Source organism: Coenobita brevimanus, chromosome 74 (genome assembly GCF_032717465.1).
Source record: "Coenobita brevimanus isolate Jiangsu-jjx chromosome 74, ASM3271746v2, whole genome shotgun sequence".
NCBI lineage: Eukaryota > Metazoa > Arthropoda > Malacostraca > Decapoda > Coenobitidae > Coenobita > Coenobita brevimanus.
Window position 1 is genome coordinate 9484726 of NC_137027.1, and position 7029 is coordinate 9491754.

General features: G+C 40.8%; 1 protein-coding gene across 1 annotated transcript in view; it reads right to left on the reverse strand.

The window, feature by feature from the left end:
• metro (membrane palmitoylated protein 7-like protein metro) overlaps positions 1–6378 on the reverse strand; it is a 31861-nt gene extending 25483 nt beyond the window's left edge. Inside the window, exon 1 of the mRNA XM_080278621.1 lies at positions 6273–6378. The gene's annotated coding sequence lies outside the window, so the exon portion shown is untranslated. The remainder of the gene's footprint in view (positions 1–6272) is intronic.
• Positions 6379–7029: the final 651 nt, after the last annotated feature.

Genomic DNA, 7029 nt, shown 5'->3' on the forward strand with positions numbered 1-7029 from the left:
CCGCTAGGGGATGAAAAAAAGCAAGTACAGTATGATGACGTTAAAAAACAAAATCCTGCTGGAAACAGAGAAAGCTGTTTGTTTGTCTGTTTTTTTATGCCGTGTCCCCTTTTTTGGATAAGGGCTAAAGCATTGCCCCTGGGTAGTAGTAGTAGTTGTTCCCTAGGCAGTCTGGCCGAACAGCCCCGAGTCCCTTAGGAAGACCTTGGCCGAAACCGGGCTTTCCCACAGAGCTCTCAAAGAGTGTATGTTGTGTTGTTGCCGTAGGTGATTGTGTGCAATGCAGTCTTCCATAATGTGCTTAATAGTATGGGGTGCTGTGTTGCATCCTGAACAGGCATCAGCGACAGAGTCATCCAGCCTCTTCTGGCAGCTTAAGAGGGCTGGATGGTGCCCACATCTCAGCCTGGCCAGGTGGACCCTGTCCTCACGAGGAAGATAGGATTCAGAAGGGTGGATGTCAGGAGGCCGTGCATGCAGCTGTGTGTTGTCTTTAAGTGACTGAATGGAGCAGCGAGTGATCTGAGTGTGGATAAGCTTCTGGAAGCTGGTCTGAGGTGGGCGAGGGGGGAAAGATGACAGTATTTGTGTATGGTATTGTGTGCTGGGTGTTGTTTTGATGTTCCTTGGTGTGGGTGGATGTGCTGCCATGTACTGTAGTGGATGTTGTGGGTCTGTGGAGGCTGCAGCAAGAAACTAGGTGCCTCTCATGTCTAGGTGATCCTTGACTTTGAGGACTTTGGTTTCTTGATGTAGGTGGTCTGTGGGTGCAGTAGCTGTGCAGCCTGTGATTATTTTTAGGGCCTTGTTCTGTATGGTCTGTAGAGTGTTGTAGTGTGTTTTGGTGAGGTTAGAAACCCAGGCAGGGCTTGCATAATTCATCACTGAACGTGAGTGAGGCAATAGGCAGGATGAGGGTGGGGAAGGCAGCAGGTGTGTCTGGGTTGACTGCCGAAATGTTGAAGGCCTCAGGCTTATCCACTGACCTGATAAATAGGATTATTTATGAGTGTGTTGTCCCAGATGATTGGCTGAAGAGTGTAATTGTAAATGTGTATAAGGGGAAGGGTGATGCCCTGGAAAGAGGAAATTATAGAGGTATAAAGCTTTTAGATCAGATAATGAAGGTAATGGAGAGAGTTTTAGAAGGTATGATTAGAGAAAGAGTGAACATTGATGAGATGCAGTTTGGGTTTATGCCAGGTAGGGGGACCACTGATGCCATATTCATTGTTCGACAGCGTCAGGAAAAATATATTGGTAGGAGAAGGGATCTTTATTTTGTTTTTGTTGATTTGGAAAAGGCCTTTGACAGAGTCCCTAGAGACGTGGTGAAGTGGGCAATGAGAAAGCTTGGCTTGGAGGAGTGGCTGGTTAGGGTGGTTATGGCCACGTATGTGGGTGCTCACACCCAGGTGAGAGTGAATGGAGATTTGAGTGATAAGTTTTCCGTGAATGTTGGTGTGCATCAGGGGTCAGTCTTGAGTCCCATGTTGTTTATCATGGTACTTGAAGCCCTTTCACGTGACTTTAGAAACGGACTCCCGTGGGAGTTGTTGTATGCTGATGATTTGGTGTTGATTGCAGAGAATGAAAGGGAGGCGGAGGAAAGGTTTAGGAAGTGGAGAGATGGTATGGGGCAAAAGGGTTTAAGGGTAAATGCAGATAAAACAAAAGTGATGATATCTAGGGTTGGTGGCGGTACTGTCAAAGACGAGGGAGAGTGGCCATGTGCAGTTTGCCACAAGGGCGTGGGAAGTAATTCCATCTTGTGCAGTGTGTGTGATAAATGGGTGCATAAGAGATGTAGTGGTATCAGAGGTAGACTGCGAGATAATGCTGATTTTATATGTACGGCGTGCCGGGGTGAGCAGGTGGAGATTGTTAGATGTGAAAGGATTGAATTTGCTGGTGAATCTCTTGAGTGTGTGGAAGAGTTTTGTTATTTGGGAGATATGTTGTGTGCTGGAGGTGGGGCTGGAGCTAGCTCTGTGGTTAGGGTGAGAAGTAGTTGGAAGAAGTTCAGGGAGCTCTTGCCTCTCCTGACATTGAGAGGGCTCTCCCTACGTGCTAAGGGGTCTTTGTATGCAGCATGTGTTAGAAGTGTAATGCTGTATGGCAGTGAGACCTGGGCAGTGAAGGAGGAAGATATTCGCCGGCTCAGACGTACAGAAATGACAATGATTCGGTGGATGTGCAGTGCGTCCCTGCGTCCAAGGCCTGGAGGGGCTGGGTTTACAATGGAAGAGTTGAGAGGTAGGATGGGACTGGAGTGTATTGGTGTTGTGATGAGGAGAGGTAGATTGAGATGGTTTGGACATGTGGAGAGGATGGGGGATGATAATTGGGTGAGAAGGGTGAGAAGTGTTAATACTGGGGGTGGGGTTATGAGGGGTAGACCGAGAAAGACATGGGACGAGGTCATTAAGTGTGACCTTAGGGTTAAGGGACTGAACAGGGAGGCTGCAATGGATCGTGCAGCGTGGAGAGCCGCCATTAGGTGACCAAGGCCGACACATGCAAGCATGTTGGAGCCTTTAAAAACGAAAACGAAAACGATACTGTGGTGGTGCCCCTGGGTAGAGGACTATGGTTTGTAGTGTGAAGCATTTTATGATTAGATGCCCTTCCTGCTGTCAACCAGTGACCCTTGTAACTCTGAAATATGCAAAATGTATACTGTAATGTGCCAGAGTCGACTGTGGGTAGTATGAGAAAACAGCTAAGTGAACTCGAAGCCAATCAACATTCGGATGTCCTGTACTTCGATCTGCCAATTCAAATGTGTTTTTTCTAAAGTTATATTGCTCCAATTATCAAGAAAAAATATAATTTTGTCGTGCATTTTATATTTTTCTATTTATACCAAATTCTATTTCATTGTCGAAATTTGCAGGGTGGTAGTCATGGAGTGCGACCTTCACCCTATGGCTTCCCCCCAAAAAAAGATTAAGTTTAGTTAGGTTAGGTTAATATAATTCCTATCCTAACCTACATTAACCTAATCATTTTGTTCAGCAGCCATAGGGTAAAGGTCATGCTTTGACTACTGACCTGGTAATTTTGACAAGAAAATGAATTTGGTATAAATACAAAAAATATAAATTGCATAATGAAATTATGTTTTTTCTTGATCACTGGACCAACATAAAAATAAATTGAAATTGACAGATCAGTAAAGGACATCCGAATATTAACCTCCAATCTAGCCCTGGCAAAGTTGCGAAGAAGTACAGTATGACCTCACTATAACGGCCTAATTGGGGCCCCAACCATTCTGAAAAATGCGAAATTCCGATAAAAGCAACGGCCGGATTTCCCCCTGCTAATCCGGACATATTCCGACATATCAGACGTTAGTTCGAACCACATGAATGGTTTTTAAACTGTTTTGACTACCATTGTGGTACTGTACTGTGTTAAACTTCACTACATTAATCATTCATTCATTCATTGCCAGACGCCATGTATCCCAAACGGGGTGGCCAAGGCTTAGAGTTAATTGTTTTACAGGGAGGGGCATTAATCCTCCACCAACCCCACTTGACACATATATATATATATATATATAATATATATATAATAATAACTGTGCTGTACACTAATAAACATGTCTTTTAATTACCTTATTGTGGTGAACATAGCTGAAGTGGTCAGGCAATCTGGACTGCTTCTGGCTTTATCGGACTTTTTCTGATATATATATAGGAATTCAGTCCAGTAGCTCCTCAAGTCCAATAAAAACGAATTCCGGTATACTGAAGTCCGTTATATCAAGGTTTTACTGTATTTTGAACCAGGCGCCGAAGGTAGATGAGTGAAAACAGTGACTGAGTACAGATCAATTATGCTAGTGGCTGAAAATTATTTGTTAGAGTGGTTGTTTGTGGCCACCCCAAACGGGATTGAGGCATCTGGCAATAGACAGATAGATAGATAGTGATTGAATACGAACCGAGAAGGCATTAGAGTGTCAGAGTCAGAAATTCAAGACCAGGGTCGCCTATTTTATGATGGAGATGCAAAGAAACATAACAGTGCGTCACCCCCAGAGTTCACTGCTTCACCGGGCAGTAGTAGTTGTTGTTCCCTAGGCAGTCTGGCCAAACAACCCCAAGTCCTCAAGAAGGGCCATGGCTACAGAGGTTCAAAAGCAGGTTAATAGCAACATTTCAAGTACGAAATACAGTAGGGGGATGAGTTTTCTTACAGGACAGGTCCCTGTTAGCTTATCTCCCACAAGGCCAATGCCCCAAACTTTGGCAGAATCAACTCTGGCAGCACTTTTCACATACCAATATGATGATGAATACAACAGATAGTAGAGTATAATTATAAAACAGAAATATGTGTAACTAATGAAACCGATGTAGATTAATTAACTCAGAAATATAAAAACAGTAGACTTAGACAATGCAGCATCTATATAATGTACTCTGTCTCATTTTTGGATACATCAGGCCAAGTTTGATACGGAAATACTAAGACCAAAATGTGCCGATGGTTTAAGGTGACAGATACGGTAGTGAGGTTCACTTCTGTGAAGTCTAATTTGGCAATATCACCCATAACATAGGTTAACCATTAGAGGGCAGATACCAGTTCACAAGATGGATGAAACTGTCAGGTGGTAGCCTAAATATGAGTATATTAATTGCCATTTTGTATCTTCAGAAAAGGTTACTGGAAACTGTATTTAATCCTAAGAGAAAGGGAAGCCACTCCAAAGATTGATGAAAAAAAAAAATCTGGCAATAACTGGAGCAAAATAGTTGAGAACTCTCTCATCCTGAGCTCATGTAGATTTCAGTTCTTAAAGAATTTACTGTACTTTCATACAGAATAGTCACAATATACAGTATACTTGGAAATCTCACCATAAACTCTTGCCCAATATTCAGATGACTCTATAAGTTTTCTGGAAACATAAGTACCGTACAGTATTACACTGTACTGGTACACTGTTCATAAGTTATGTACCTATAGTAGCACTCCTGTAGGCTATATGAATTATCATTAAAAGGAACTGATACATTTAGGAGCTCTTCTACAATACACCAAAACATTACATTTTTTTAATTTTTAACAAAGGCATTGTTATCATCTGGAATTAAGTTGTAAGATTCCTTCAATTCCAACCTGGAAGCTGTTTTCCATGTATTGTTCAGTACATGTACATACAATGGTTATGTTTACAAATGCATACAAAATTAAAATCAGACTTGATATTGGTATATCTGGAATGTCTTCAACAATACACATACACACTGCACATTTCATTCTTAACAAAGGAATAATTATTTGGCATCTAATTTTATGTATGTAGCCTATCAACCTGGAAGTTACTTACAGTACATACCATGGTTTAAGTATACAATGCCACTGCAGCTTCACTGTTTCAAGACTAACTTAAATGCTCAACTGTCACAGTCTAGACATCACTTGACCTGCCCTAACCCACCCTGACCTAACCCAACTTCAAGCCATGTTCCTTTGCACCAAGCACTACAACAAAGGTAAGCCCACAAATAAATCACAAAATCCAGCTAAACTGATGAAAAGGGTCAGTAGGGCAGATAGTAAGCACAAGGTATACCACATAAATCACAGGGTACAAAGAGAGCAATGGTCTTTCCTCTTTAATATGTACCTTGATGCAACTCCTCACATATATGACACATATTTGGATGTCTGGAACACCTAACTATATACATGCCCACTATAGGGACTACTATCAAAGGAAAGAGTATATTCACCATTATAAAAACCTTTAAAATACTGTAATACAATGATATATATATATTGCAATAAAATATCAGGGTTCAACAAATGGCTGACCCACTTTGACTGACCTACTTACTACTGCTTTAAGTTTTGACTCAAAGATCCATCATCCCTGCTCCTGGGGTCAAGATTTACTCATTCAGTACACTAAAAAATAATAGCATTTGTTTTTTTTAATGGCAAATAGTCATTATTTGCTCTGGTCTGGAGCGTAAGGTGCACTAAATGATGGAATTATGGTACCATAACAAAGACATTCATGCCAATTATCATACAGTGATATATAAAAATGTCTCAGGTATATTCAAACATAATCCAAGATAGCAAGGAGGCTTACGTGAACAAAAAGCAAGGAAGATATTGAGCCCCTCCCTTGATTGATCTACAAAGCTTCGTCAAATGTCAAAGTAAAATCACGTATTTTATTGTTTTTACTGTACATAAATTATCGATTTATCACATAGGATGATAATCAAACACACACTTACCTTCATATGCCCCAAGCAAGATCAGAATGAGCAGAGTGTCATAACTTGAAGCAGGAAAGGTCAGAATACATTCCCAAGTCAATATCAGAAGACCGCCATGTTGGTGCCGTCGTCTGCAACCACCTCAGCTGTCATCAGCTCTCTTGTTTTGCTCCTTGTTTGGCAATGAACACTCTCAATTGAATCAAATAAATTATTGCAAACAATTATTATAGCTGATCAGTCCTTTTTAAAACAATACTATTAAATTGTTGGAAATTTTATAATCTAAATAATTTTACCATATATTAGAGGGGATTCAGGACAGAGAAATAAATATCAATAATCTCGATTACTTCATAAGTCTTGCAATAATGACGCTGACATATTTTTGGCGCCAAGTTTAATTTTCAAAATGGGAATTTCTCTCTCTCTCTCTCTCTCTCTCTCTCTCTCTCTCTCTCTCTCTCTCTCTCTCTCTCTCTCTCTCTCTCTCTCTCTCTCTCTCTCTCTCTCTCTCTCTGAGTGATCATAATCTAAGGCACAATGATTCTAAATGAAAACCTAAATAAACCTGAGTAAAAAGGGAAAATTTATCTCAACTGAAAGAACAATAAACCTTAAAGAACCAAAATGAATCCAAAAGTAGGTGAAAAACAGCCCTAATGACAATGAATTCAAATGAACCCAAATGAAAAAAAAAAAAAAATCCTCATTTAAAGCATAATGAACTCAAGTGAAAAGATATTGAGCTAACAGTATATCCAGTAGGCTGCAC